Source organism: Symphalangus syndactylus, chromosome 3, assembly GCF_028878055.3.
Source record: "Symphalangus syndactylus isolate Jambi chromosome 3, NHGRI_mSymSyn1-v2.1_pri, whole genome shotgun sequence".
In the NCBI taxonomy this organism is placed as follows: Eukaryota; Metazoa; Chordata; class Mammalia; order Primates; family Hylobatidae; genus Symphalangus; species Symphalangus syndactylus.
This window is the reverse complement of record NC_072425.2, coordinates 143,982,368-144,004,506: the sequence shown is the minus strand read 5'-3', so window position 1 is coordinate 144,004,506 and position 22,139 is coordinate 143,982,368. Positions and strand designations below refer to the sequence as shown.

At 42.3% G+C, this 22,139-nt stretch overlaps 1 long non-coding RNA gene across 6 annotated transcripts in view; it reads right to left on the bottom strand.

Moving 5' to 3' along the window:
- LOC129478430 (uncharacterized) overlaps positions 1-22,139 on the bottom strand; it is an 87,700-nt gene that overhangs the window by 45,982 nt on the left and 19,579 nt on the right. For 5 of the 6 annotated variants that reach the window (XR_010119892.1, XR_010119891.1, XR_010119893.1 and 2 more), the window contains 2 exons: positions 21,080-21,281; positions 186-292 (listed from right to left, as the gene is read on the bottom strand). This is a non-coding gene — a long non-coding RNA (uncharacterized lncRNA). Of the gene's footprint in view, positions 1-185; positions 293-8,181; positions 8,284-21,079; positions 21,282-22,139 lie in introns of all 6 variants that reach the window. The other variant, XR_008656431.2, reaches the window with a different exon arrangement.

Below are 22,139 nucleotides of genomic sequence, written 5' to 3'. Positions count from 1 at the left end.
GTCTCTTTCCCAAAGCTGCCATCCTACTAAAGCAAAGCATCTCTCCTCTTAGTACTCCTTCCAGCACATCTCCCACAAAGGGAAGCAGCTGGGAAGGCTCCTGGGAAGGAGCTGCGTTGGCGCTCCTGATCACTGGCTGCTTTCACTCCTTCACACTTAACACCATAAAAACACACATCTCCTACCACGAGATTGAGCCAATTTCCAAGTCATATGTGGAGTTATTGCTGCTTTCTCTGCCTCTCCTGCTTGATGTTGCTAAATGCTGTTCCCTGTGGCACTCAGCACAGGCCTGCAGGGAGAAAATAACACAGAATTAACCTTGAACATAGGTGTGGGGGTGCAAGAAAACCAGCTTTACCAAAATGAAAATAATAAAGGGCCAGTAATCACCCCTTAATGTTAGCTCTTTGGGGTGCCACATGGGGGAAAAACTGTGCTGTCTTTTCCATTTATAATCAAATGCACTCAATTAGTCCCTCTTCTTCCCACCTGCATACCCAGGCAGTAATGGCAAAGAGGCAAGCTGAAGAAATGGAAATCAGCCTGCCCTGGCATCTGTCCCCCAGGTAAACAAGCATAGAAGGAGAAGGACCATCTAACTGAACAATGCACTGGTCATGAGCCAAGGCAGGCTCCAATAGCTTATGCCCTGGGCACTCCTATGCTGAGATTTCAGGCATAGACTTTACATAGTTTGGCATAATGCAAGATTTGATAGCAGGTTGAACTGCCTCTGTTTGTTTTCCCCTATTTCTATTTCATTGTGTCTGATTTCCTTTTATCCCTCTGCTATGAGAACCATCAGGGATACTTTGGTAATCTAGGGCAGCACTTCCAAAATTTTAATGTGCTGACACACCACTTGGAGATCTTGTTAAAATGAAATTCTGATTCAGTAGGTCTGAGGTGGGTCTGAGATTCTGAATTCTAACAAGCTCCCAGATAATGCCAATGCTGCTAGTTCATGGAGCATACCTTCACCTTGATGTTCTCGGCAAATAAACTTGTATGGGGTTAAGCAAATGAGATTTGGAGATATGTTTGTTAGAACAGGATCTAGAAGGCAACCAGGACCTTGGATGGAAGACTTGTGCCTTTTAGAATTGCTGATCCCTGCACCTCAAAAGTTCATGTGTCTTAAGACTTGGAGGTATATTTAAAGCCAGAGCACTCTGACAAATGACTCAGCCATGCAACGTCAAGATGTCTATGAGAATAGACTTGTTTCCAAGAAGCATCATTGACTTTACACAGGCTATAAACAGGTGATCCTTCACTGGATGGTAAACCTGTGGAGAGTTCTGCCTGCAAGTGGCGTCCCAAGCAGAAGGGCCAAAAAACTGTATGCTTCATTCACTCTTTGATATCATCAAATGGCTTTGTCAATAGCATCCCAAAGACTGATGACCCGCTAGGCACAGTAGTGCATGCCTGTAATTCCAGCACTTTGGGCGGGTGGGGTGGGAGGATCTCTTGAAGTCAGGAGTTTGAAGCCAGCCTGGGCAACAAAGTAAGACCCTGTCTCTTGAAAAAAAGAAAAAAAATGAGGACCTTGGGGAAACTAAGGCAGAACACAATGTGCTCAACAAAGCACAAAAATGTGAAGGCCTTTTCCATGTAAGCTAGCCTCACAAGGATCACCTGGTAATGTTAGGAATAATAGCGCCCAGCCCAGTACTACCTTTCAAAGTGCCCACGACCACCTTCCAAGCACACGTCAGCCATCCTGTGAAAGGGCCTCTCGAGTCTGGAGCTTCTTTAAGGACAATATCCAGAGCCACTCACTCCTCCCAGTTTTTTGTTCCTCACATAAATTTCTCCCTCTTCTCCTAGCCACTGCACTCACCCTTTCTCTCCCAGATCTTCCCAGTTGTTCTTTGGTTTGTCCTTGCTTCACTCTTGGGATATGACACACTCTACTGCCTTCCCAATGACAAAACCCTGTAACTTCAGTTTCTCTTGTCTCTGTTTCAGTCTTTGGAGTAAGAATTACATCTTTCGGCCACCTCGGGGAAGACTCTTCCCACACCAGACTCTCTCCAGGTTATATCATCCGCTCCATCGTTTCAGTGACTTCCATCTTCTTAATTGCTGAGAATCTGCCATGTTTTTGACTACTTTGGGGTCTTCACACAATGCTTCCGCCATTACCCCTGCTTGGGTACTTTTCCTCCTCTTTTTAAATGGTTTACTATTAACCTGCAGGGCTATGTTCCAACTTTCCCTGACTCTGCTACAACGCATTATTTATTATTATTATTATTTTATTATTACTGAGTGAGTAACATGAGAATGTGATAAATGAGTGCTAAGTGAGTTGGAAAAAGCCATTAGGAAGTTAGACATTTTAACAGGAGATACATTGCCCTTGGCATTCATGTCATTTAAGCATCACTGCAGGGGACATGGATATTTTCCCCAGGAGTATGATTCCCAATTATTCCAAGAAAGAAGAACTGCCCCCATGACTCAGCACAGAAAGCAAACTCTGTCCACTGGTGATGTCTTTTTCTCTCCAGAGATCAAGTCCCTGTAGGTGAAAGTTTACCACACAAATTTCCCTCTGACTTATTTCTGGTCAGCAGGGAGCTAGGAGAGATGAGCGATTGTTTGGAAGAGGTTAATGAGCCCATGTGCTGCCTGTTTCAGACCATTGTTTCTCACCCTTTCTTTGTGCCTCTCATCCTTCTGCCTGGGAACACTTCTCATGTAAATCTTTCTAGTCCATGAAATGCAGCCCAGTTTTCCATGGTGCCTTATACTGTCTGCCTGAAAATGCTTTATAGAAGCTAATAAACAAGGCAAATAGGTTGCATGATGTTGGGGGAACTAGATTCTCAAGACTTGATTCCCAAGTGCTGAGTCTAATACTTACTCACGACATGAAGGTGGGCAAGTCCCTTAACATCCTCAAGACTCAGTGCCTCCATTTATAAATCTGATCCCTGCCCATCACAGTTATTATGCTAATCATCAGAAGTAATATTGAGATTTTATAAACGCTAAACCATGCTGCAAAAATAAACATTACTACTACTGATGATAATTACAAGTTATAAATAAGTTTTTAGGGGGAGCTGGTTACAAATTGCTCCAAAATTATTAAACATGATCAGAGAAAAAAAATGAAGCAGAGGGAAGATGACAATGAGTCATAAGAAGAAGAGAACAAAGATACCAACATGAGAGAGTTTGGTGGTGGGAAGGGGCTGGGGGTGTCAGGAGGTGGGGGTAGAGAAGTAAGCAGCATCACTTCATGCAGACCCTTGGAGACCATGCGAGGGAGTTTGGATGTTTTTCTAAAGATCATGGGAGAAATCAAAGTGTTTTAAGAAAAGGAGCATCTGGATAATTTTTCTTTTTTACTTAAGAAAGTCACTTATGCTGGGCGCAGGTGGCTCACGCCTGTAATCCCAGCACTTTGGGAGGCAGAGGCAGGCGGATCACGAGGTCAGGAGTTTGAGACCAGCTTGACCAACATGATGAAACCCCATCTCTACTGAAAATACAAAAATTAGCCAGCCGTGGTGGCGCGTGCCTTTAATCCCAGCTACTTGGAGACAGAGGCAGGAGAATTGCTTGAACTGGGGAGATGGAGGTTGCAGTGAGCTGAGATCACGCCACCGCACTCTCTCCTGGGCAACAGAGTGAGACTCCGTCTCAAAAAAAAGAAAGTCATTTACACTGCAATATGAAGATTAGACCCGAGTGAGGTGAGACCAGAAGCAGAGAAACCAATGTAGGACTCTAGCAGTGACTCAAGTGACAGATGGCAGTGGCTGGCTCTGGGAGAGTGGCACTGGGGGTGAAGAGAAGTGGATGGATTCCAGAAGTAAATGGGCAGTAAACTTCAGACATCACAATCTCCTCTCAGAAATCTCAGCTCAGCAGCTACAAAGTACTCCCACTAGGAAGGCAGACTGGATTCACAGGGAGACAAGACACCAGACTTGTAATTAGAAAATCCATATTTGATTCTTAGACTTACGGTTGATTAATTAATTCTTATCATTAGCTAAGTGGATTAGGCAAGTCACTTAACCTCTCCAATCCTCAGTTTCCGCATCTGTAACATGGGCATAATAATAATTGCCCTGCCCCACTTGCTAAGGTGGTTGTAAAACTCAAACCAAATATAATGCATGAAGATGTGCTTTGTAAATTGCCACGCACTGCATAATTGTAAAGCAGTTTGAGCATTCTTCAGAGACCCAGTCACACCAAACACAAAAGGAATAGACACAAGAGGAAATGAACATCGACCTTCTAATCTGGGCCTCTTACCTGCAACTTCCTTGGCCTATGTTGATTTGTAATAGGCCGGGGTTTATTTCCATGGTTCCTTAAATTTTATAAAGCCTTTCATGGTGAGAAAACTTTGGGAGAATCTTATTAGATACAGCAAAGAGCAAAATCAGCACAAAACTCACATATAAAAGCCTTAGCAAAAAAATAAGGATTTCTCTAGAGGCTCTACATGTGCTTAAATGGCGCAGAGAGCTAAATTGTGAAATTACAAATGAGATGTGGAATGGCATATTTGATTATACAGAGTCATCTGCAATGCCTCATAACATGTAAGAAATTTGAGAGACTGTTTATCCGGCACCGAACGCCAGGAGGAATCTGCGGAAGAACTGAGCGAGCTCTAATAGGGCATTGAGAAGACAGAGGGTGGGTTTCCAGACGAGCCACGTGGGCTCTTCTTCATGCCTCAGGCCCTAATCCCACTTTCTCCCCCGTATTTCAAAGGCTCACATGGACATTATTTGGTTTGACTCACTGGAGAATAAACAGAAAGATTAGCTCTGTTTTTCACAGGTAATGAGACTGTGTCATAAAACAATTATAAGGCATGGTCTGTACTCTCAACGAATTTATGACCTAATAGGGTCCAAAGATAGGCCTGTGATATAAAGAGCTGCCCTACTCAGCCCAGTGCTAATGTGGTGTTCTATACCTGGTGGGAGACAGCACAGCAGAGGCTTTGCAGCCCGGCCACCCTGGAATTAAATCCTGACTCTACTACTTACTGGCCTTGAGGACTTGGATTTCCTCAACTGTAAAGCAAGGATAGCAATGCTTGCCTTAAAATGCTGGTGTAACTAAATGAAATACCATGATACATATAGGGTGCATAGCCTAGCGCCCCTACACTGGCAGTGTTCAATAGCTATTAACACACCACATGTGTTATAGATGGCACTTATGACTAAGGGTGTATTGGAAAGCATCCAGTGACCCAGGGGCTGAAAAGAAGGGAGGACTTGGCCTCCTTTTATTCCTAGGTGGCACCTGAGTCCTAGCCACAGTATCCCAAGATGCAAATGTTATAGTAACACTGTTGACAACTGAAGAATTCTGCATTTCTCCAAGTAGAAGCCAAGACAACCAGACAAAAGCAGTTGCCCTCCCCACGACACTCGACTTCTGTTGGAGCATCCAGAGCCAATCTTCTGTCCCCACCTCTAACCTTCACTTTTCTCTCTCTGCCTCTGGCCACGGGACCTCAGAGGAACCGGAGCTGCTGTGCCGGGTCCATCTGCAGCAGACCAGCCCCTGGAGCCGCTGACGCTGCAGCAGCACCCGGCAGGCAGGTGTGCGAGAGGCACACACAGGAGAGAACAGATTGAGAAGTGTTTGGGGACGTCTCTGGCACAGATGCAAAGGCAGAAGGGGAACTTTTCTCTGTGCTCTCTCTTCCCACCCCTCCTAGCAATTCAAGGAGAAGGGTGAGAGATTGAAGCTGTTCGTCTGAATCCAGCAATATCCTGTCTCCTCTTCAAATCCAGGCAAATGATGATGTGACCCTGGAGGTCGACATCAATGCATATTTATTAAAGCCCATGTGTAAAGGTCCACACCACTCCCAACCACATACATGTATATTTTGACTATAGAGGGAATATATTAACTCAGCACAGAAGACAAAATAAACAATAAATCTATGTGTGTGGCCAGGCGCCGTGGCTCACACCTGGAATCTCAGCACTTTAGGAGGCCGAGGCAGGCGGATAGCCTGGGCTCAGGAGTTCGAGACCACCCTGGGCAACATGGTAAAACCCCGTCTCTACTAAAATACAAACAATTAGCCAGGCATTGTGGTGTGTGCCTGTAGTCCCAGCTACTCGGGAGGCTGAGGCACGAGAATTGCTTGAGCCCGGGAGACAGAGGTTTCAGTGAGCCAAGATGGCGCCACTGCACTCCAGCTTGGGCCGCAGAGTGAGACTCCATCTCAAAAAAAAAAAAAAAAAAATCTGTGTGTGTGTGTGTCTGTGTGTGTGCACAAGCTCATGCATATGTTGAGATAGAAGGGATGGGGAGATAGGACACTTACTTACATATTTTAATTTTATTTTACTTCTTAATCAGTTCTAAATGAATAAGGATGGGACTTGCAGTAATGAAGAAACAGGACAAAGACATAAAGAGAAATATTTCTTCTACTGGGTCCTCTTGCTTCGTGCCATAACTACTTTCCAAGAAGAGTCCACAGCAGCATTACAGTATTTCCTAAAATTTGTTGCATTTTATAGTTCTTGCACACACACATACACGGACACACATACAATTTAAATGCCATTTCTCAGTCTGAGGAGTTTTCAGACTCTGCCTAATGTCTCAGCTAACTCAATCAACAGGTATATGCTAAACACTTACCATGTGCAGCATACTGTACGAGACATCCCAGAAGACACAACACAAGAAGGCATAAGATTTTCCCTGCGCTTATAATCAGTTACGAAGCCCCACTGATTTGCTCTGCTAAATTTGTCCCTAATCTGCCAATCTCTCCCTGTGCCTATTGCCCTTATCATCTTTTTTGCAGACCTCCAACCAGTCAGCTCAGATGCCACATCCTCAATCCCCATGGTCCTGACTCAGTCCCCTGCTTGGCTCAATATTCCTATCTGCATCCTCAGAGACCTTAGGCTTATGTTTTCTGTAGCACTTACCATATGGTATTAAAATCATGTGTTTTCAGATCTGCTGCTGACCCTACACTGATTGTAAAATCTTAAAGGTCTTTTTACCCCTTTAGCACTTAGCACAGTATCTACCGCTCTCAGTATCTGCTCCAGTAACAACTGCTCACCAGTGCTCAGCCTCCATCCAACACATTCTGCCACGTGTTGTATCTGCTCATGTATCCAACAACCTCCCTAACATGTAGGGGCTCCTCAAGGATAGGACCCAATTCATCTTGGAATCTCCCGTGCCCAGGTGGCAGCAGGCTGCAAGACTTCTCTGCAGATTTGTTTGAGGCCTGGGCCCCACTGGGCCGTGAGGCCCCAGGCAACTCTTGTTATATCATGCTGAGATGTGGGGAAAGGGATGAGCTGAAAGGAAGGAATTCCAATTTAGGTGCTGGATAATGACATAATTTATGGATGAACTAATGTCAGTTCATCGTATTTTCCCCAAGTTTTTATTTTGAAAATTTTTAAACCTGCGGAAAGTTGAAAATATGGTGAAAACTCATCTTTCGTTCCCCTTGATTGCTAACGTTTTGATCTGTTTGTGTTCTCTCTCTCTTTCTCTCTGTGTTTGTGTGTTTTTCTCCCTCAGTTGAATATTTTTGCTAAACCATTTGAAAATTAGTTACAGCCGGGCGCGGTGGCTCACGCTTGTAATCCCAGCACTTTGGGAGGCCGAGGCGGGTGGATCACGAGGTCAGGAGATCGAGACCACGGTGAAACCCCGTCTCTACTAAAAAAAAAATACAAAAAAACTAGCCAGGCATGGTGGCAGGCGCCTGTAGTCCCAGCTACTCGGAGAGGCTGAGGCAGGAGAATGGCGTGAACCCGGGAGGCGGAGCTTGCAGTGAGCCGAGATTGCACCACTGCACTCCAGCCTGGGTGACAGAGCAAGACTCCGTCTCAAAAAAAAAAAAAAAAAAAAAAAGAAAATTAGTTACAGATATCTTAAATTTTCTAAGAACTAGTTATGAACAAACGAAAGAATGAATGAAGCCATACATGAATCCATAAATTTCTGAACTCCTTTCGAGTTCTCTGTGGCTCTTTCTAACTCTAAGAGTTGCCACGTAACACAAGAGCACACCGACAATAAGCGCCCACATTTCACAGGGTAGGGGATGGAGGACATAATTTTCAGCTAGAACAGTTGGAAAAGGTTTCAGCAAGGCCTGGACAGGGAAGATGTGGATATACTTACGAAGAGGAGGGAACATGCCAGGAGGAAGGCAGTGCAGCAACAAGGTACAGTGGGCAGGAGAAGCAAGCCCTCTAGGCACCATGATTGTTCACTATCTGACTTCTATGGAAAATGAAGAAATGAGATTAGCTTTTTTACCCTTCTCATTTCTCTTCATCCACTTCAGAATTCCCAGAGCTAGCATGTTATTCAATTCTTTCGTCACATGCGATTCTTCATAATATAAAGATTCTGTGGTAAGATGGGAGGGTCATAGGGTGACCCATGGTCCCAGTTTGGCCAGAACTAAGGGTTTTCTGGGACTCAAGACTTTCATGCTAAAACCAGCCAAGTCCCAGGCAAATGAGGATGAGATGATCACTCTAGCCCAACTGCAGAGATGGAAAAAAAAAATGAAAGAAGCCTGATAAAACTTTTAAAACCACTTTTCACCCCTCTCCTACTGTGGACCGTAGTTCCTGATCTATTTTTGACTTTGGGGACAAAAGGAAATAGTTTTAAAAGTGAAAGAAAATATTCTTTCTCTCCAAGAAGTTTTCTCTCATGCCTTCCTCTCCTAACTTAGGTTTGGTGCACTACCTCAGTACTACAATATGAAAATTGCTATCATGCATTTACCAATTATTGTGTGGCAATAATCTGTGGTCTGTGTTCCCCAGATACACAATCCACTCTTTTTTTTTTTGAGATGGAGTTTCATTCTTGTTGCCCAGGCTGGAATGCAATGGCGCGATCTCGGCTCACTGCAACCTCCGCCTCCCGAGTTCAAGCGATTCTCCTGCCTCAGCCTCTGGAGTAGCTGTGATTACAGGCATGAGCCACTATGCCCTGCTAATTTTGTATTTTTAGTAGAGATGGGGTTTCTCCATGTTTGTCAGGCTGGTCTCAAACTCCTGACCTCAGGTGATCCGCCTGCCGTGGCCTCCCAAAGTGCTGGGATTAGAGGTGTGAGCCACCACACCCGGCCAATCCATTCTTTAGTAGAATGGACTGTGTCTTGTCTTTGCAGCTCCAATATACAGTGCAAAGCAAGCAACCCAGCTCATATGTGTTGAATGAGTAGATGCATTTATTGGTTGGTTTATTGGCTAGTTAGATGGTCATGGCTGGTTATGTGAATATTCCACAATAATAGTGGACCCATCCAAAAGCAGTTGGTGGCCCAGGCGCAGTGGCTCATGCCTGTAATCCCAGCACTTTGGGAGGCCAAGGTGAGTGAACTGCTTGAGGTCAGGAGCTCGAGACCAGCCTGACCAACATGGTGAAACCACGTCTCTACTACAAATACAAAAGTTAGCTGGACATGGTGGCACACGCCTGTAATCCCAGCTACTCAGGAGGCTGAGGCAGGAGAATCGCTTGAACCTGGGAGGCGGTTTTAGCAAACTGAGATTGCCCCACTGCACTACACCCTTTGAGACAAAGCGATACTTTGTGTCAAAAAAAACAGTGGTTGGTGTACACCTTTCTCCTGGAAACAAGGAATTTTATTTGCAGTCTCCATTTTATAAGGAAGGCTGGGGCAGCTTTTGCTGCTGAGCAGAAATCCGTCCTGTTACCCCAGATTTTAGTCCCAGGCATTAACTCTCTAAGCAGAAGGGCTCATGAAGCCTTAGGCCACTGAGGCCCTGCAGCGCCCCAGACACCCTTTTAGGTTCAGTGATGAGCCAAACAGCTTCCACCAATAGTCCCTGCTTGTGCAGCAGCAGAGCCCAGAGGTGGCAGCAGGCCGCAAAACTTCTCTGCAAATTTGTTCAAGCCTGGGCCCCATTGGGCTATGAGGCCCCAGACAACTCTTGCTATATCATGCTGAGATGTGGGGAAAGGGATGAACTGAAAGGGAAGGAATTCAAATTTAGATGCAGGATAATGACATAATTTATAGATAAACTAATGCTAGTTTATCATATTTTCCCCAAGTTTTTATTTTGAAAATTTTAAACCTGCAGGAAGTTGAAAATATGGTGAAAACTCATTTATCTTTCTCGATTGCTAACGTTTTGATCTGTTTGTTTGTGTGTGTGTATGTGTGTGTCTCCCTCAATTGAATATTTTTGCTAAACCACTTGAAAATTAGTTACAGATATCTTAAATTTTCTAAGAACTAGGGTATTATCCTACACAAGCATGATGTTTTTTTGCATTACCAATATATTTACTTCCCAATATATTATTACAATAGTATTGCCTAAAATACTGTCTATATATACATTTTTCTAATTGTCTTAATAATGTTCTTTAAAACTTTTTTTCTGATCCAGAATCCAGTAAAAAAATCATCTATTGCATGTCATTTTCTTTAGTCTCCTTAGTCTATTTAATCTAGAATGGTCTGCTACATATTTTTTTATTTCACTTTATTTTATCTTTCATGGCTGATAGTTTTGGAGCTCAGGCTAGTTGTCTGGTAGAATGTCCTCTAATCTAAATTTCTATGTTTGTTTCTTCATTATTGAATTCAGATTAGACATGTTTGGCATAAATACTACCTAGGTGGTGTTGCATATTTTTCATCCCAGCACATCAGGAAGTTCAAAATGCCATTTTATGTCAATACTGATAATAACCCTACATTGCTGTCAAAAGTTCAGGAGCAGGAACTAGTGAGGCAGTCATTTCCTTCTGTTACTTGGTTAGGGTGATGTTAGCCAGATTTCTCCACCATAAATGCTCCTTTACCCTCTGTAGGTAATGAATAATCCAGGGAGTGAGACGATGGGACTATCCCATTCTCTAATAGCATTCACCCAGTGGTTTTTGTCATGCATTAATGACCTTTGCCTGAATCAATTAGTCCACTGGTTGCTGTAAATGCTACCTCTTCTAATTCTATCACTTCTTCTACAAGTAAAGGCTGAAATTTTTCCGTGAAGAATACGACCACCAACACACATACACATATACCCTTTTTTTGTTAACTTTTTATCTTGAAATAATACTAAGCCCACAAGAAGTTGCAAAAATATTACAGAGAGATCCAGCGTACCCCAAACTTATCTTCCCCCAGTGATAATAACACCTTCCATATTATGTTATCAAAACCAGGAAATTGACTCTGGCACAACGTGATGAACTAGACTACAGATCTTACTTGGATTTTACCACTTTTTAAAATGCTAACTTTAATTTTTTAGTATCACGTTGGACTCTGTGTTTATTATGTTATACTCCATTACCATCATTATTCTTTGTGATATTCACATTGTCTCAAGTTTAACTAGTGAGGACTCCTTCAAGCCAGCTCATGACTTTTTTTGATAAGCCTCCATCCGTCTTTCAGCTCTCCTTTGCCTTCTGGGACAAGAAGATGTTCCAGGCTGCAGAACTGTAGTTAGCCCTGTCTCTCAGAAGTGTTGGTTTCTTTTAGCAGGGAATGGTATTTAGGAACTAAGATCTGGCTATTCTGGTAACCATAATTTTTGATGTCCAGGCATATCTCCTGATCCCAGGTCCCATATGCCCACTGCCTCCTGGACATTTCCATGTGTGTACGCACTACTAACTCAACATGTTAAATACACTTTTTTTTAATCCCCAAACCTGCTGTTCCTTTCATATACACAAGTCAAAAACCTCAGAGCCAGCCTTGATTCCTCTCTAATGTGTGATCCATATATCCAAACATTGGGTCATGTATGTTTGTCTCCTAAGTCTCTCAGCACTTGCCCACTTTTGTCACCTCTATTGCCACCGCCGTAGTCCAAGTTGCCATTTCTTGTCAGGATCATCTCAATAGTCTCCTGGTTTCTTTACTGCCATTCCTGTTCCCTATCCTTGTTCCTTCAGTCCACCCTCCATGTAATAACCAGAGTGATCTTACTAAAATATAAACACTTTGATGGTTTATTGGCTTTATTAAAAAAACTAAGCTTCTTTACAAAACTTGCAAGAATTGCCACAAATCAGGCCTCATCTTTACTCCCTAGTCATATAAACTTATTTCAAAGTTCTGTCCCGTGACTTATAAGAAGTGTACTTCTTTCACTCTCTTCACTCGACTAGCTGCTTTACTCAGCCTTTAGCTCTCAGCTTAAATGATCCTTGCTGCCTGCTGTTCATATCCTCATGTAGTCCTGTCTCGCTGAATCATGGCTGTTCTGTGTGATCAACAGAATCGCTGAATCGTGGCTGTTCTGTGTGATCAACAGAATACTGTGAAAGTGACAGTGTGGGACTGGTGAGGCTAGGTCATAAAAGACATCCCAGCCTCAGCCTTAGTCTCTCTTGGATTGCTCACTCAGTTGGGGGATGCCAGCCACCATGCTGTGAGGGCACTCAAGCAGCCTGTGGAGAAGGGCATGTGGGCAGACACTGGCCTCTACGCAGCAAGCTGCATCATCTTGCCAGCCATGGGATGAGCCATCTTGGAAGTAGACCCAGTCAGCTCCAGGTCAGCCTTCAGATGACATTGCAAGAGATCCTGGGCCAGAACTGTCTGTCTATGCCACTCCCAAATGTTTGATACACAGAGACTATGAGGGTAATACATGTTTATTGTTGTTTTAAGCCAATTAAAAACAAGAAACCAAGTCTGGATGTTAAGTGAACTGATTGCCACTGGAGTTTGTTGCTTTTAGGCTATTTCAATGGACACATCTGAGTTTAGACTGATTCCTCTCATTGGAATTAAATATCCAGGATTCTTTTGCTGTGCAGAAGCTCTTTAGTTTAATGAGATCCCATTTGTCGATTTTGGCTTTTGTTGCCATTGCTTTTGGTGTTTTAGACATGAAGTCCTTGCCCACGCCTATGTCCTGAATGGTATTGCTTAGGTTTTCTTGTAGGATTTTAATGGTTTTAGGTCTAACATATAAGTCTTTAATCCATCTTGAATTAATTTTTGTATAAGGTGTAAGGAAGGGATCCAGTTGCAGCTTTCTACATATGGCTAGCCAGTTTTCCCAGCACCATTTATTAAATAGGGAATCCTTTCCCATAACTATCATCAGAGTAAACAGGCAACCTACACAATGGGAGAAAATTTTTGCAACCTACTCATCTGACAAAAGGCTAATATCCAGAATCTACAATGAACTCAAACAAATTTACAAGAAAAAAACAACCCCATCAAAAAGTGGGCAGAGGACATGAACAGACACTTCTCAAAAGAAGACATTTATGCAGCCAAAAAACACATGAAGAAATGCTCCTCATCACTGGCCGTCAGAGAAATGCAAATCAAAACCACAGTGAGATACCATCTCACACCAGTTAGAATGGCCATCATTAAAAAATCAGGAAACAACAGGTGCTGGAGAGGATGTGGAGAAATAGGAACACTTTTACACTGTTGGTGGGACTGTAAACTAGTTCAACCATTGTGGAAGTCAGTGTGGCGATTCCTCAGGGATCTAGAACTAGAAATACCATTTGACCCAGCCATCCCATTACTGGGTATATACCCAAAGGACTATAAATCATGCTGCTATAAAGACACATGCACACGTATGTTTATTGCGGCACTATTCACAATAGCAAAGAGTTGGAACCAACCCAAATGTCCAACAACGATAGACTGGATTAAGAAAATGTGGCACATATACACCATGGAATACTATGCAGCCATAAAAAATGATGAGTTCGTGTCCTTTGTAGGGACATGGATGAAACTGGAAAACATCATTCTCAGTAAACTATCGCAAGGACAAAAAACCAAACACCGCATGTTCTCACTCATAGGTGGGAACTGAACAATGAGAACTCATGGACACAGGAAGGGGAACATCATGCTCCGGGGACTGTTGTGGGGTGGGGGGAGGGGGGAGGGACAGCATTAGGAGATACACCTAATGCTAAATGACGAGTTAATGGGTGCAGGAAATCAACATGGCACATGGATACATATGTAACAAACCTGCACATTGTGCACATGTACCCTAAAACCCTAAAGTATAATAAAAAAAAAAAAAGAAAAAAAAAAAAAAAAATATCCAGGATTCTTCCTCATCTTTCCCTATCCTATGTCTGCATACTCCTTCTCCCTGATTCCTAACTCCATCAATATGTTTAACTCATGGCTCAGTCCTACAACATATTCAAAATAGTTTGGGGATTACTGTACCAAAACAACTACCAACAACAAGCTGACTAAATACGTTTAAGATGCCATTACAGATCTTTTTTTTTTAGACTATCACCCACTAAGAATGTACAGTCAGAATGCTGCATTCAAAAGTTTTTGAATTAGTTATTTAATTTCTGTACAGTTAGGTTGTCAATTTGACATATAGTTGACTTTCTTTGTTTCATCTTATATTCAGCTTTAAGATTTGCTTTGTATTCACCCTTACTGATTTGATTTAATTTCATTTTAACATACAGTATATAAAACATTTATATGACTTATATGTCAAAGTTATATTAAAAGGTATATTCAAAGAAATCTCAGTACTATCCCTAACCCTGCCACCCTTTTCCCACACACCCGAAATATGCAACCATTTTCATCAGATTCTGTTTCATGCATCCTACATTTTTTTTTTTTTGCAAAAATAAGCAAATAAGTACACGGGTTTGGAGGGTTTTTTCTTTTTTTCTTACACAAAGGATAACATACTATATGCATTCTTTCACATCTTGCTTCTTGCCTTTAACAACATATCCTGGAAAACATTTCTTATCAGTTCATAGAGAGATGCTTTATTCTTTTTTACATTGTGTGCATTGTGTTGTATGGATGTACCACAGATTATGCAACTTATCTACGACAGAAGGGTAACAACAATTCCAACATTTTGTTACAATAAATAACGTCTCTAAAACTTACCTTATCTTAGTGGTTCATGTTTGTGGAAATGTATCTCAGAGTAAATCTCAACAAGAAGAAGTGCTAAGTCAAAGGGTAAATGCATAGTTTTCCTAGATATACCACATTCTCCTCCCTGGAAACCGATCATTTTATACTCTCTCTAGCAATTTATGAGTGTATCTGTTTCCTGACAGACTCACTGAAAGTGTGTGCTGTCAACCTTTAGAATTCTGCCAATCTAAGAGGCAAAAAATAGTATCTTAAGTGTAATTTTGTTTTTATATCTCTTATTATAAGTAAGTTTGAGTAACTTTTTGTATGTTTAAAAGCCATTTGCATACATTTTTCTGTGAAACAGCTATTTATTTTGCTCATGTTTCTTTCAAGTTTTTGGACTTTCATCTCTTGATTTTCAAATGTTCTATATGTATGAGGGGGATATTAGCCCTTTCTCTGTGATATCTATTGCATATACTCTTTCCAATTTAGTTACTTGTCTTTTGAATTTGTGATGTTTTTGCCATGCAAAAATTTGGGGTGGGTTTGTTTTTTTTTTTTTTGAGACGGAGTTTTGCTCTTGTTGCCCAGGCTGGAGTGCAGTGGCGCAATCTCAGCTCACCACAACCTCTGCCTCCCGAGTTCAAGCAATTCTCCTGCCTCAGCCTCGCGAGTAGCTGGGATTACAGGCACGTGCCACCATGCCCGGCTAATTTTTGTATCTTTAGTAGAGATGAGGCTTCACCATGTTGGTCAGGCTGGTCTCAAACTCCCGACATCAGGTGATCCGCCCACCTTGGCCTCCCAAAGTGCTGAGATTACAGGCATGAGCCACCGCACCCGGCCAAAAATTTTGGGTTTTAATAGAATGAAATTTGTCAATGTTTTCATATATTAAATCTGGATTTTGAGTCAGGGTTAGCAAAGCTTTTTCCATATACACAAAGTAATTCATCCATGTTTTCTTCTAGTTCATAAAGTAATTCACCCATGTTTTCTTTAGTACATTCAAGGTTTCATTTTTTTTTTTTTTTTTACTTTTTTTTTTACATTTAACTCTCTGATCTGTTTGGAGTTTATTTTGGGTGAGGGTGTAGGATATAAATCCATTTTTATCTTTTCCCAAATGGCTATCCAGTTGTCCAACCCTTTATTACTTAAAGTCCATCTATTTCCCAGTACTTCTTAAATTTGGAGGTCTTCTACACTACAAGGTAAGTCCCACAGTGAATATTTGGCATGTCAAAACAGAAACCAACACATACGGGATTTTCTTTCTGTGCCTGTTCAGCATGAAACATCCAAACTGAAAGGAAGAGAGGATACTGATAAAAAAGGACCAAAAGTTTGGAACTCAGAATTTCTAAATGTACATATATTGCTTAATATTTTTAAGCAATACACGATCATGGCAAAGATTTCAAATAGTATGAAGGTTGTACAGTGAAAGGTAAAATCATCTTTCTATATCAGATTACAGCCTTTCTAGAAGCAACCACTGTTGTCAATTTCTTATGCATCCATCCAAAGATGATATATGCCTTTGCAGAGAGAGAGAAAATGAGAGAGAGAGGCTTTAAATGAAAAAGGAGAAAAACGAATGAATTCACACCTAATGAGAGACCCTTGGGTGCTAAGCACACACACATTATCACACTTTATCTCACAACGGTCCTCCTGGTTCTATATTTTTATTCCATCTCATAGATGAAGAATTGAGGTTCAGAGAGGTAAAGTGACTTGTTCAAAGATCTCAGCTAGTAAGTATAGGATGCAGATTTGAATTTCCACTGTCTTCTCTGTACCATGATGTGAACATGCAGGGTGTGGGTGGTCACCACATGGAAATGGCTATTTGGAACTCTTGGAGGCACACTAAGAGCAGCGTTTATAGCCCCCCGAAATGATTTGTCAGTAGGAGGAAAGAGGTATCTGAGCTGTGCCAAGAAATTAACATATTATTTCATATTCTTGTGCTACTTGTCAGGAGCTCTTGATGATGGTAAGGGTGGCCTGAAACCTCCCATCCCCAAACACTTTGAAATTCTTGTAAGCCTTGATACCAGGAGAGAAAAAACAATCAAAAGAAAAACTGGATTGTGTCAAGAAATGTTAGCAGCTATGACTCAAAGATATATAGGGGGGCAGATCTGTTGACTCAGAAGGGTCCATATCTTAGTCACTTAACAGCTTTTGCCACACTTTAATATTTTAGAGAAAGAAAGAGATTTACAAAGTGGTAGGGGGAGGTAAAAATAAAAGATTGCAACAGAAGGATTTGCTTCACAACAGCAGTTCATGGCAGCATGCAAGGAAAATATAGAGGAGAAAGCATTGTTATGCTATTCCAGAGAGAGGGTTTTTGAATAGAAGTAGACGGGTGTCAATTTCTGTATATTAAAACATTCAAAACACGGTTCCATTCTCACAGAAGTTCTCTCTATTGTAGTGAAAATGTATTTTCTTTCTTATTCTTATGAATTACAGACTGTGTAGAAAAGTATGCATTAAAAGCAGGGGTTATGGGGTGTGGGGTGTGCACCTCCCCTGGAAAGTTCACAGGCTGTTTTCAGCTCCTTGGGGATTTTATTGCTGTAGACTAAGATCCTTGAACTACTTCATTCCCTAAGATACTGGAATGCTTTATTGGGATGGGACCCTCCAATAAGCACTTTATTGGGCAATGCCAGAGATCAAGTTCATGACCATCCTGTCTATTCCCATCCCATCCCCTATCTACCAATCCCCAATTGTCACCACCACAAAAGATTCTGGAAGCAATAGAATTCAAGATTCTGGCCCTGAGCTTTACATGTCTTCATTCTATCTATTCTGTTCTCCAACTCCAACCTGCCTTTCTCTTGCCTTGCATGGATGTCCATCTTTGCATGGATGCCTACCTTTGCCTGGATGTCTATCTTTGCTTGGATACCCACCTTTGCATGGATACTCATTTTTTGCATGGATGCCCATCTTTGCATAGATCTCCATGCAATCAGCTGTTTTCTCAAGGGCAGGCTCTACCCCAGCATCTACCCTCTGATCTCTCAGCCTTCCATTAATTCTCCTTTTCTCCATCCTTTACCTAATTTCCTTCAACTTCTTCTCTACTCAGACTCTACCCAATGAAATATGCTCTTCTCACTTAGATTTTCTCATCTCTACAGTCAGGAGTATTTTTCTGCTCTTCCCAGCAAGGCTCCACCCCTCCTTCCCATTTAAAAATTCTGTTAAAAATCCACAATTTATAGCAAATATCCCTTGAAATTTCCAAATGTTTCAAATAATTCCATTCTCACCCCTTAGCATCTGTCTATCAATCCATCAACTAGCATATTTATTAGACACTTGCTATGTGCTAGACATTGTGCTAATATCAGGGAAAGTGACATTTGTCCAGTGCTTTCCAGTTTGGAAGGCATTTTCACATCACTTTTCCTACTTGATCTCCACAACAACCCCCAAGGAAGGAAGGGCAGAAATAATTGCTAATCCCATATTGCACATAGAAAGCTAAAGCCCGGTGAGTCAGTTGGCTGCTGGGAAGTGGCAAAGCCAAAATTTCAAACACACATCTTGCTTAAAAGTTTAGGACTGGGTATTCACCATAAAGCATTATGCATGTGCCCATGCATGTACCCCTCCCCCTAGCCCCTACCTGACACACACCATCTATTTTTATAGTTTTCATTAGTTGTAAGCATGTTTTTCTCCGTTTTTCTAAAGTGTTTGTTCTGTCTTCCCTTTAATCAATAAGGTCCCCATGGACTGGAGTTCAGAGTGGCTCTGTGAGCTTGGTGCCGAAAGGTGTAAGGCAAGTCAAATAAATCCACAATTCTTATGGGCAAAGTTGGATAAAGGTTTCAGTGTGCACAGATGCAGTCCCATCTTAAATGGGAGCGTGAGGCATCTCGAGCCAGTGCAGGTGGGCTCCCTGGTGTTTTACCCATTTAATAAGTATTAGTGTTTTCTGGAGCAATTTCCATTCTGTCAACACAGCACTGAATGAATCAGCTCTGCAGTCTCCATCCCAGTCACATTCCCTCCCCTTCACACAAAAGCTAGTGTACATGAAAAGCCCCCATAGTGGGCATATAATTATCATCCAACTGCAAACCCATTTCTCAAGGATCCTTCCCCATTGCTAGAGAGCTGGATTAATCAGCATGGCTCGCAGTGGCTTTTGCATCTCTTAATTTACTACCAAACACTCCTTGTCTCCTGAGACGAGCTGTTTTGTTACGTGTAATTAGACCATGCACGCAATCCTACGTGGGACTTGTTATTTTTGCACAGGAGGATTACAGAGCTGTCTCCAGGTGGGGAATGGTGACATGCTGTATGAACAAAGGTATGCTGCGTGTTCATTTGCAAACCTCCACCGGTGTGGCACCGGCTCTGTTGGGGAGATGTTAGGGCTGGAGACACACATGGGCTCAGCTCCTCCGATTAATTGTCTGGGGCCCAGAGGTTCAGAAGATAATGGCTGAAGCATATGGTTTCTCCTCCTTCTAAGGTTGTCTGTCTCCTGAGACCAAGGCCAGGAACAGCCACCACAGGGCTGAAGGGCCTGGCAGTGACTTCAGCACCAGCCTTCCTGGGACACAGGCAGGGGGCTGGAAAATCTCTGTGTAGAGCTGCCTCTGATTTTAGGGAAAGTGGAGGGGGCTGGGCTTTGAAGGAGTGTCCCTGAGGGCCTTGCTCCCTGATCCTGGGACTTTTCCTTGTGACAGTTCAGCCCCCTCCTAATACTCAGCATCCACTGAAATGAAACTCTTGAAGCGCTCTATTACACCAGCAGCAAAATGAAAAGAAAGGACTGAAGCACTCCTGCCTGTTTCAAAAACTCTTCACTGACCTGCTTGAAACCTCCACTCATGACTCAAATTGTACTAGAAAAAGCTGTTTAGCATTAGAGCAAGTCAGTGAAAAATATGCTATGTTTACTTTTTCCCTCGGCTGTTTTGATTTTCCTGCTAATGATCAAGAAGGGTCTCCCAGAATCACTTAGGATCCAGTGTTTTACAGAAGCCAGAAGCATGCTGGTGGGACCAGAGGAGAAAGACGTTCAACACCAAACACCAGGCCATCGTTAGGGGGCACTAGGGTGTAGAAACGCTTCAGATCAGAGGTTCCTGGTTCCTACTTCATCACTCACTAGCTGTGTGACCTTGGGCAAGTCACCTAGCTCTCTGAGCCTCCATCCCTTCGTACATCTGAGGATGATAATAGCAGCAGCATCTGACCTACCTCTGGGGCCTTGGTAAAGATTAGATGCAATCATGGAAGTGAAAGAGCTTTGTAAACCATATTCCTCTATACAAAGGACTGTCCTTGTTATTAATAATAATGGCCCTTCCTGCTGATAATAGCTCTCATCTGGGAGTTGGGGTGGGGTTGCTTTTCCAGCAGTGCCCGTCTCTGTTACAGCAGAGCCCTTTGTGAAGAAACAGCACCGAGGAGTGACTCGCATGTGCCCTGTCACTCACCAGGTGACATCTCAGGAGACAGCAGTCCAAGGTGCTGAGGAGAAGTGCTACGGCATCCTGTCCCTCAGGTTTGACACAGCATAATTGTTTTGACATATAATGGAATTTGTCCTCGCATGGGTCAGGATAAAAGCACAATACTGATGCTTTTCATCTAATTTCAATTACAGTCATTAAAACCCTAACTCCTGAGTCAAACCTTTCCAAAAAGCCATCAATGACAGCCCATTACAGATGAGTTATTTATAGTGGTGCATGTTAATTTTACAGTACCACAGACCAATGATTCACGGCTTGGCATTAGTGAGAGACATCATTCACTGGGCTGAGTGATCCCTGACATAACAAGCACCGCTCTGTATCTCTGCAGGGACAATTCAAGGCCTCAGACTTAGAGGTCAGCCCCTGTCCGGCACAGAATAGCCAGAGCATCTGGGCCTTGACCCACTACCCAGGGAGATATTCTGCCCTATGGAAGGAAGAATGGGACCATTTGCTTGGGGATTGGAGTGTAACATCCAGAGGATATCTGGCCGAGATGATATTTGGCTTGAGCCAGACATTTGGCTTTTCTTCTCAATTTATATCTATTTGTATGGGCCTTTAAGAGACCTCATATTATTTGCTACTATTCAATAACTTGGAGCGGATATCTGATACTAACCTGGACTTGATGGAAAAAGATGTCTCTGGGGCCATAGAAAGCCCAGAATCCTTTTATCCAAACTGCTTCAACCTCAGGTTCATAAGTGCCACTTTGACCGATCAATAGCGGGCCTCTTGATTCTTGGTCTATTTGTAGCTGAAATTCTCCCCCTTGATTAAAAATTCACCAAGAGGCAGCCTGATGTGACATTTATGAGTTCCTGGAAGTCCATAAATGTTGAATGTTAGAAATTAGCACCAAGTCGTTCAGATGATAAAAAGCAATAAGCAAGCAAGAGGACTAATACTGGACACTCCTGTATTTTCACTGTTTATCTGTGCAACCTCAAAGCAAAGTGAAACTAAAACTTGATACAAAGCACTTCTGTGTTTGACTTAACCTTCATGTCAATCCCTACCTCTAAATTAAACCCCCTTCTGAATAAAGTGGAAATAGGCCTGATGAAACTATCTGACTCCTCTATTTCCTTCCAACTTTGTAACACTTTGTCAAATAGTAGCTTGTCCAAGGTCTCTGCACTATTTTAATACCAGCCATGATAACAAACATGGAAATTGATTACTTCTCTTTCTTTGTATAATAGTATCTCTGCAATCATTGGGAAGGTAGGTTGGTAAAAATAAATGTGTGACCTCATTATTTTGGAGTTTTCAACCACAAGACTTCTTCATACAATACCTACGAATATTTTTTTTCAAGTTACTTTCTACCCGCATCCCAGCCCTTTCCTGAACCTCTGTTCCCTTCTTTTAGTGGTTTCTTCCGATATTTCTCTAATGTTCCCTCTGTAGACCTTCTTAGGCATTGATCATGTTCTGGGATCTTTCTGTACTGCCTGGGAGGCCTTGTCTGGTCCAGGTTGGAGTCAATGAAGAGAAAGAGAAAGTTAAATACTAAAGCTCTCATCAAGTAGCCCAAATGCCATTCTACTTATTTTACTGCATGTCCATCCAGAGAGTGGTTTGTACATGGAATTTCAATTCTGATTGGTTGCTGGTATATTTTACAAAATATAATGAAACATTCTTCTTGACTCACAGATATGAAAATATAGAAA